The following is a 10941-nucleotide window of genomic DNA, read 5'->3' as shown; positions in this document are numbered from 1 at the left end:
TCAAATTTCCTTCCAATGGTTCTGATCGGTCCATATTGGTTTCACCCCTTACACCAGAAAAAAAAACTTTCGGTCACACTGCTCACTAAAGAAGTACTATCACGTTCAGTGGGGTTATAGAAGGGTTGAATCTTCCAGAAGTGGGGTTAGGCACATTAGTGTCAGAGGTCAACTTGCATCGTACAGCGAACTGTCGTTTTCTAACGCGAAATATGTGGGAATCAACGCCACAAGGAAAGGTTTGGTTTCATTGACGACTTAGCCGGCCGAAGTGGCCGCGCGGTTCTGGCGCTGCAGTCTGGAACCGCGAGACCGCTACGGTCGCAGGTTCGAATCCTGCCTCGGGCATGGATGTGTGTGATGTCCTTAGGTTAGTTAGGTTTAAGTAGTTCTAAGTTCTAGGGGACTAATGACCTCAGCAGTTGAGTCCCATAGTGCTCAGAGCCATTTGAACCATTTCATTGACGCCCTTTACGCCATTCTCTGAGACCTTTGCGTACCGACTGTGAGCGAGGTCCTGTCTGAAATGTTTTCCTCGGTCTCCCATTATAAAACCACGTGATTTCATCGTTAGGGGTCGCGGTTCATACCTCCATCACAGAGGCGACAAACGAAAGGCTGAAATGTGGGTAAGAATGGTATGACGACCTTCCTCTCGAGTGACACTTCCACGGTGGCGTTGGGAAGAACCGTGGTGAAACTAGGTGCCAGTGTAACATCATTAACCCACCTTACACTTCACTTGAACTTCCTGGTTCTGGGCTTTTTTACGTATGTGTCGACTCATCGCTATCTAAAGTGTCGCTGAGCCCGAGGGTGAGGTCGCAGATTTTGTGCACTTAGAGGGGAAATTTTGGGCACTTTTAGCCAATTTTCAAAATTGTACGTCACAATTTAAGACAATTTCGGGATTTCGAAAACGTGGTGCCTGAAACTGTGTTTCGGAGCGTATACACAGGTGTTAAGAAAATCAAATGATTGAATTCAAAGTTAATTTTCGTAAAGTCCACCTCCGACGTCAATGTGCTTTCGATTTCTGTTGACAACAGAATTTGTAGCTGTTCCTGGTGCCCCTTGGCATCTTTTATGAGGTTATGACTATTCATAGTATGAACACTCAATTCGACGGTTTATTTTTTCGTCATAGACTTTACCACTACAAAACACTTAAGAGATGCAGTCCGGGAACCTTGGTTACTAAGAAATGTGAGCATTTCTGGCGATCTATCCTGCGGTGAATGTTAGGTTTAGATAATGTGCTAGAATGTGCAGGGCTCTTGCCAATGAGCCAGTTGACAACCCACCCTTGTAGCCATAGGAACGTGTTACAGTAATGCTGAAAGCTCGGTTTGGAAAACGTCTACGTACTGGGGCCTTTTAAGAAGATGGATAAACTCGAAAGGCGCAGTCAGCTGACTGTCTATTATACCACACCACATATTTACAGAGACTCCTGCTTCAAAACGTGTTTTCAAGAAGTCATCTGGGTTTTCGTAGGACCAACGATGTGTGTTACGAGTGTTGTTAGCACCGCAAGAATGACAGTGGCTTCAGTTAAGAGATTCTACATGTACATCTACATCTACATCTACATCTATATACATACTCCGAAATCCACCATACGGTGCGTGGTGGAGGGTACCTTGTACCACAACTAGCATCTTCTCTCCCTGTTCCACTCCCAAACAGAGCGAGGGAAAAATGACTGCCTATATGCCTCTGTACGAGCCATAGTCTCTCTTATTAGTGGAATTACTCGTCGATGGGGTGCAATGAAGGAGTCTCCCCGAAAATTGCGACAGCAAGATACAAACGAGAACCACAATCGGGTGCACCCCGGGCAACGTTGATCTATCAGCGGCTAATCCTTCAACAACCGGAACGGACATCTGAGAAAATGAAGACCAATAAGACCCTACCGAAACGGTCTTTTCTAAGGCCACATGTGACGATGTCGATAAACATCGAAGGAATATCGAGAGACAAAGAAGTTTTATTATCTGACTTGTGTAAATAATATGAATGTGACTTCCTTCTGATTCAAGAAACTCATCAGGGCAGTACAAGTCCCACACCCAAAGTAGATGGAATGAAGATGATCCTGGAGAGACCACATGAACGATATGGTAGTGCGATCTTCGCCAGGACAGGAATTAGAGCCACTTCTGCATCACTGACTGACAGGCAAGACATTGAGATATTAACCGTTCGAACTCAGCAGTATAACGTTACCTCTGTGTACAAACCCCCAGAATCAGATTTTGTCTTCAAATTCAAATGGCTCTGAGCACTATGGGACTCAACTGCTGTGGTCATAAGTCCCCTAGAACTTAGAACTACTTAAACCTAACTAACCTAAGGACATCACACACATCCATGCCCAAGGCAGGATTCGAACCTGCGACCGTAGCGGTCGTGCGGTTCCAGACTGTAGCGCCTTTAACCGCTCGGCCACTCCGGCCGGCCATTTTGTCTTCACTGAGCCTGGCAATTTCAGTTACCAACACTTTAATTTGGTATTGGGCGATTTCAACTGCCAGAGCACTACATGGGGCTATAAAGAAACTAACAGCAGCGGAGTGGAACTAGAGACCTGGGCTGAGGTACACGATCTACTGCTCATACATGACCCGAAACTGTCAAGCTCCTTTAATAGTGACAGATGGAAGAAAGGGTACAATCCCGATAACACCTTTGTTAGCAAGAAACTCGCTGGCCAATGTGGAAAACTGATTGGGGAGCCAATTCCCCATACGCAGCATCGGCCCATAATTTGCACGGGCAATGCCGTTGTTTAGCCTGAACAAGTTCCTTTCAAAAGAAGGGTCGACTTTAAAAAGGCCAATTGGAAGAAATTTAGAGAGCTCATTGATGTAGAAATAACAAAAATCCCCCCCACAACCTGAGATGTACGACTCTTTTGTCAAACTCGTTCAGGAGGTGTCTAGGGAAACAATATTGCGAGGATGCAAAACACAGTATATTATGGGACTGTCTGAGGACGCAAAGAGAGATACCAGAAGCTCTTCGATAACGACCCAGGCGATGAACTTATGTCAGTCATAGCTGAGAACTGCAAAGCCAAATGGTGTGACCTCGTGGAGAACCTCGACATGAAAGTGAACAGTAAGCGGGCTTGGAAACTGTTACAGAACCAAACGATAAATTTACTAACGTCACGGCAGACCAAGTCGCCACTACACTCCTTACGAATGGCAAAACCTATAGCATAAAGTACCAGGAACCATTAGCACGTGATCCGGCAGAGGAAAATTATCACCTCAAGGCACCATTTGCAATGTCAGAACTTACTGCAGCCATTTCCAGCTTAAAGATTAGCAGAGCTCCTGGTATCGATGAACTTGAACAAATTAAAAACTTTGGCAGTAATACCCTACAGTGGCTGCTCGATTCGATAAACACATGTGTAGAAAGGCTCCATATTCCAAAGATGTGGAGGAAAGCCCGAGTGGCTGCACTTCTGAAACCAGGAAAGGACTCTGATGATCCAAAAAACTTCCGACCTGTGTCTCTTTTATGTCACTGTTTTAAGATCATGGAACGCCAGACGCTAAGTCGCATAGAAAGCGTCTTGGAACAAGAGATCATCCCACAGCAGGCAGGTTTCCGACCAGGCAAATCGTGCTGCGGTCAAGTCCTGAACCTGACCCAACATATCGAGGATGGGTTTGAGAGGAAAGAGATCACGGGAGTGGCATTTTGAGCCGCATATGATACTGTAAACCATCGGAGGCTCCTTAGGAAAGTATATAATGTGACAAGAGATTGCCATTTAACATCACTGATATGTACTTTCCTGCATAATAGGAGATTTTTCGTCTGTCTCCAGGGCAAGAAGAGCAGGTGGAGAAATCAGAGTAATGGCCTACGTCAGGGAAGCGTCCTCCAAATGACCAACCAGTGCCAAACATCACGTGACAATTTATGTATGCCGATGACACTGCAGTTGTAGCCCAAGGTAACAATTTTATGGATGTAGAGGAGAAATTAACCAGAACCTTGGAAGCTCGCTCCCAGTATTATGAGGCAAACCACATAAGGCCGAACCCTTCCAAGACGCAGGTCTGCGCATTCCATTTAAAGAACAGGGAGGCAAATTGTGAATTAAATGTAATATAGAGAGGTGAACGTCTCGAGCATTGTAAAATGCCCAAATATCTTGGTGTCACGTTGGATTGCACACTGACCTGTAAATATCATTGTAATGCCACAAGGGAAAAAATGTCAACTAGAAAACATCATCAGGAAACTAACCAGCTGATACTCGGGTGCAAACCCAAAAGTCCTGAGAACTTCAGCCCTTGCGCTCAGTGTGTCAGCCGCGAAATACGCCGCTCAAGTATGGTCTGCATCAACACACGCGAGAAAAGTTGATGTCGCGGTGAATGAAATGACACGGATTGTTACCGGATGCTTGAGGCCAACCCCAGCGCACAAGATGTACTTAATCATGGGGATCGCACCACCCAACATACGACGTGACAGTGCTGCCAAAGCCGAAAAAACCAAGCAAGAAAAGGACATGCGTCACCCTTTATATGGACACAAGCCTGCTGACCGACGGCTTTGTTCGAGGAAGAGTTTCCTGCCACGTACCCGAGCCCTGGAAGGGTCGGCTGTAGAGAATCGTCTGAGATGGTGGGAAATCGAACTGAGAAACCCCCATAAAGATGTAAAAGAAGAACTGGCGCCGGGTGGAGACCTATCATACACAGTCTGGAACACCCTAAACCGTATGAGGTTAGAAGTGCCAAAGTGCAAGAAGAACCTGCAGCAATGGGGTTTCCTAAAAGAGAATGAGAACACTCTCTGTCTGTGTGGTCTGTCCAGGATCCTCAACACTTGCTTATGTCCATATTTAGACCAGCCCTGCACAATGAATGACTTACGGGAGGCAAATGACTAGGCCATATTGGCTGCTGATTTTTGGAAGTCTGAAGTCTAGTTCCGAACGGAAAGTGCTCGTCGATTTGGAACTATCCAATGAAAACATTCCCGAATTGTCTGTCTTTGTCTCCTTCTCAAAGCTGAGTCACAGATAAATGGCAAGAACAGAGGCTGGGCAGATGTAATGCTCAACGTATACTTGCATGTCGAACACCCATGCGGATGGAAATCGTGTGTGTGTTTGTTGGACGACTACGTCCTACCAACTAAATAATGTGTTCTTCTTTACGCACATTCTGCTCATTTACAAGTTATGATGAGATATGACAGCTGGACAATGCACCAGTCCCACGTAATGTAGTAAAAACACGAGTAAGCACTGTTGAATCTGCTGGTCGGCGTCGTCGTCTACCATATTCTCTACAACCCTTAGCAGGTTTCACATCGCAAGACACGAACACAATTAACATATCGGCATATTCAGCATTTGTGAATACGTGCCATATACTTTACGACACGGTGGAACTGGCCAAGAAATAACAACCACAGTTGAAAAGTTCAGTTGTACGATCTGAAACACAGTTTCACAAACTGAACTTCAAAACAAAAATGAGAATCAATAAATAAATCCTTAACAACCGAAATACCAACGCACGAAATGCAAACGTATGACTCTAACCAACCAATAAAAACTGGTCCACGTTGTATGGAACATTTTATTCCAATTAGTCTTTCAAATTACAAAAAATATCTACTACTCCTCCTAAACTCCTAATGTATTCATTAGTGCAAGCTTTTGGTGTAGTGACGTGCTCGTATTGTGTAATACGCAGCGTACTAGATTACGAGACAGTCAGGTACGACAGATCCAGATCTAATCCCCGCAGGGGTTAACGACCATGGCGGGTGAATCGGCCGAAGTGAACGTGGTATTTAGGCGTTTTCCACACACTCGTTTACGTAAATGATTGGTGGTCCTCAATTTGCGGCTAAGAAATTACAATACACAAAACAGTTAAAATATGATCAAGCACAGAGAATAGTTTTCATAATTCACAAACAGATGATGCACAAGACTTCCCTCCCCGAGGAAACTGACGACTGCGGCGACACAAAGGGCATCCGGCAACAAAGCTGAATAAAAATTTTCCAGATCGTAAATACAGCATACCCAGTACTAGGCGCGACTAAAGCTTAGAAGCAGTCTTTCTTGGTGCAGCTAGCGCTTATGCCACATCTCTGCATAAATTTTGTTGTTACGCTTCAACGTACACTATAGAAAGATTGACCTCGCTGTAAGAGAGCAATATGTGTACGAGTAGCACAACCTGACAGGTGGCCTCAGGGCTTGAAAAGTGAGCGGTGAGTATACATCATATTGTGCTGGAAACCATAGAGATAGCAGGCACTCACCTAAGAACCTTGGCCGGAATAAGTGTGTCTTTCATTAGTTAGATTTACTGCCTGAATGTTAATACACATATCAACCGTGCTGCTGACGATACCTGTACTGATAACTCATTAACAATAATTAAGATAACTCTTAATTCTTATACAGAAACAAATTTCAGTTACTATCGAGAATCACTCGCGGACAAAATAAACCAATGACAAGCGTGCCTTGAGCGGGCAGGCGAGAGTCTGTTAAGGTAGCTCAGAAGGAGTCTATGATCAGTTCCCGAAGTTTTTGATCGTCCATCCTTCTGATTGAAGGTTTGTGGGACTTCGTTTTTTCGCTTATGCAATAAAATAAAACATCTACAGCTGTACTTTCGATGTTATTTAACATGTAACAACCAGTTTCCGTGACTCAATACGCCATCTTCAGACCTGAGGCGGTGAACTATCGTATTCACGATCTAAACATCTATGAAATGGCTTCCGCAAACTACTGCGGCAGCGATGCTGTGTCTGCAACGATCGCTGTTACAGTAATCTACAGAAGCTAGTTCATAGATGTTCGCCTCTGACGGGTTCACGTACACGATTGGAGTTCACCACCTAGCCAATCGCGATTGCGGTTTATCGTATCGCGACATTGCTGCTCGCGTTGGTCGAGATCCAATGACTGTTAGCAGAATATGGAACCGGTGGGTTCAGAAGGGTAATACGGAACGCCTTGCTGGATCCCAACGGCCTCATATCACTAGCAGTCGAGATGGCAGTCATCCGCATGGCTGTAACGGATCGTGCAGCCACGTCTCGATCCCTGAGTCAACAGATGGGGACGTTTGCAGGACAACAACCACCTGCACGAACAGTTCGACGACGTTGGCAGCAGCAAGGACGATCAGCTCGGAGACCACGGCTGCAGTTACCCTTGACGCTGCATCACAGACAGGAGCGCCTGCGATGGTGTACTCAACGACGAACCTGGGTGCACGAATGGCAAAACGTCATTTTTTTCGGATGAATCCAGGTTCTGTTTACAGCATCATGATGGTCGCATCCGTGTTTGGTGACATCACAGTGAACGCACATTGGAAGCGTGTATTCGTCATCTCCACATTGGCGTATCACCCGGCGTGATGGTATGGGGTGCCATGGTTACACGTCTCGGTCACCTCTTGTTCGCATTGACTGCACTTTGATCAGTGGACGTTACATTTCAGATGTGTTACGACTCGTGATTCTAACCTTCATTCGATCCTTGCGAAACCCCACATTGCATCAGGATAATGCACGACCGCATGTTGCAGATCCTGTACTGGCCGTTCTGGCTACAGAAAATGTTCTACTGCTGCCCAGGCCAGCACATTCTCCAGATCTGTCACCAACTGAAAAAGTCTGGTCAATGGAGGCCGAGCAACTGGCTCTTCACAATACACCAGTCACTACTCTTGATGAACTGTGGTATCGTGTTGAAGGTGCGTGGGCAGCTGTACCTGAACACGCCATCCAAGCTCTGTTTGACTCAATGCCCAGGCGTATCAAGGCTGTTATCACGGCCAGAGTTGGTTGTTCTGGGTACTGATTTCTCAGGATCTATGCAGCCAAACTGCGTGAAAATGTAATCAAATGTCAGTTCTAGTATAGTATATTTGTCCAATGAATACCCGTTTATCATCAGCATTTCTTCTTTGTGTACCAAAACGTGAATCCGTGTAGGAAGTGCGATCTCATGTAAAAGCTAACAATTTGCTGGAAAAGGCCCCGTATGACGCAAATGTGCCATATGATGTTAACTTTAACGTCATTCTTGATTTTTGTGTCTGAAGAGGAAAAACGACACTCAGTGTGTAAACTGCGATTCCGCGTTAAGACGGAACAGTTTATTGGGAAGTTGCCTGGGGAAGCATACAAGGGTGATCTCGTGCTGATCTGAAGAGCGTGTGAAGTATTATCTACGACTTTTTATGGTGCTCAGAAACGGTATCCATTACTGGTGGACTGGCTCTCGGAACCGCTGTCTTTATGTTGTGATTCTATGAATAAAAGAACGTCAAGTGTCATCTCATTATTTGGTTGATCTCATTTTTAGCTGCGCTTAGATTTCTCCATTTTCTCACTCTGATAACTACTGTTCGTCTCATGCACGTTAGTCTGTGGCCAGCGGAGAAGAAACCAATCGGGAAGACGGCGACTGTTAGTCATCTTTACAAGAAAAGAGGTAAGCATATTGCCTTCAACTGTGTAAAGAGAAGTGGGCGCCGGGTTACATTTAGAAATTAGCTGTGATATTGCACTTATCGTAAGGTTTTGGTGGAAAGTTTTACATTAAAGCACCTACCGTGTAGTATATATGAGGGTTACAATGTGCACCTTTTGGTAAAACAGCCAATAGACGCTTACCATCTCTTGACCAAGTGCAGCCCATAAATATAACGCCGCCACGATTTCATTTTGGTTGCCAACCTCTTCATCTCTTAGTGGCACTTAAACCTAAGATCCCCAGTTGCTTGTTAGACATGTGAGTACTCCACTCAGTCTTCCTCTACAGCTTTTGCATCCAACAACTGTTGTGTACGACTTTGTACACAATGGTGAGAGCTGGGCTACAGAGTTGGATGGCAACTGTTGTCACAGGAAAGCTACACAGGAGTAGAAATGATTAGTGAACAAGTAACACAGTAAACCGAGGATTTACTTAACTTTCTCTAAGGGTAAGAAGACTCATTACAAATGATGCAACAAGAAATAAAGGTTAGCTATGACACTGCCAGCCACGAAGAGGCTCATTGTTCTAGGCATGATCAACGGCGTTATTATGAAGTGGCTGCCATTGGCCATCCAATATCATGGCAGCAGAGGGCACTCGTCGTACAGAGCCACTGGCATGTGGCTCAGCGGGCGTGCAGCACTGGGTCCGTCACATCCCACATGACCACTATCGAGTCTTATAGAAACTTGCAGTTCCGTTGCTATAATTCTTATGGGGTAGTGTCAATACATGTTACCACAACAGCTACTTTTAGCACCACAGATGCTATTCCCCATCTCTTGACAGCTACTTTATGTCAGCTGGTGTGGCCGAGCGGTTCTAGGCGCTACAATCTGGAACCGCGAGCCCGCTACGGTCGCAGGTTCGAATCCTGCCTCGGACATGGATGTGTGTGATGTCCTTAGGTTAGTTAGGTTTAAGTAGTTCTAAGTTCTAGGGGTCTGATGACCACAGCAGTTAAGTCCCATAGTGCTCAGAGCCATTTGAAACATTTGAACTTATTTTATCTGCCTGTCAGGTTTTTGTCCACATACACGTTTCCTCGCCGATTCTGTGGAGAATCTCCTGATATCTTATCATTCCACCTAGTTCTGAACAACCTCGTATAAAAGCAAATCTCAAATACTGCAACTGTTTCCCTTTCTGGTTTTGTGATGGCCCATGGTGATCTTGGCTAGAATTCTGGGCTCCAAACTTACATTTTCAGAATTTATTCTTAAAATGAAGATCCACCTTTGATATTAGTAGATTTCTCGAAGCAGGAACAGACTGTTTACCACTGCTACTCTACCGTTATATAGAATCGGAAGGGAAATCAGAACTGGCCGTATTTTGTTGTTTTATTGTCAGCAAAATCTATTTTCGGTTACTTAGCGGCCATCCTCAGTGCTGTAATATACAGTTAAAAATGGTGGGCACTGGTATCAAGCTATAACCAAAAGCCTAGAGCGATCTTGGGAACTTGCCTCGGGAAACATAGAAGGGTGATTTCGTGCTGATCTGAAGATCGTGGGAAGTATTATCTACGACTTTTTGTGGTGCTCAGAAACGGTGATTAGGAACCAGAAATTTTGCTCTGAACATATACAATTAAAACTGGTAGGCTCTGGTATCAAGCTATAATCACAAGCTTAGAGCGATCACATAAATCGCTCTAAGCTTGTGGTTATAGCTTGATACCAGTGCCTACCAATTTTAATTGTATACTACAGCACTGAGGATGGTCACTAAGTGACCGAAAATCAACTTTGCTGACAATAAAACAACAAAATACGGCCAATGCTGAATTTATTTCCAATTCTATCCACTATTTGGTCGTGGTGCACACAACACGCCGTGGTGTCTACTGTTATATCTTCCAGGCTTAGTATGTCATTCGGTATTTCACTTCCAACGTATCAGAATTCGTTGACTTAACCGACTTCCTGCTCAACAAATACGAAGTTAAATTTACAGCTTATCACATTTCTGCTGCTCATCACTACAAGTTTTAAATGATAATCTGATGACATTCTTACTTAATAGAATCCGTCACCACTAGGTTTCCTTAAAATGTGTCACATAATGTGTAACGACTCTGTAAATGGTTTACTTGTCGCGTACCTCTGCGGACAGGGATGGTCCCACGCATACAGAGGCGGACTTGCGGAATCACAAACAGAGTGAGCGAGCAGCGGGCTGTTTAACAAGTGTTTACGGTAGGGCCGCCGGAAGGAGCGGGGGCGGGCGGACGCGCCGGCTGCCGGCTGCGGCTCGCCGCGTAATTAATGAGCGTCTGCTCGGTTCTCCTCTGCTGCGCTAGGGTATGGTCTGGAAACGCTGGCCGGAGCGAGCGCAGGGTGCAGGGTGCAGCGCGCAGGGCGCCGGCAAAA

This window comes from Schistocerca nitens, chromosome 4 (genome assembly GCF_023898315.1).
Source record: "Schistocerca nitens isolate TAMUIC-IGC-003100 chromosome 4, iqSchNite1.1, whole genome shotgun sequence".
Lineage (NCBI taxonomy): Eukaryota > Metazoa > Arthropoda > Insecta > Orthoptera > Acrididae > Schistocerca > Schistocerca nitens.
The sequence above is the reverse complement of the archived record's forward strand: the minus strand, read 5'-3'. Positions refer to the sequence as shown.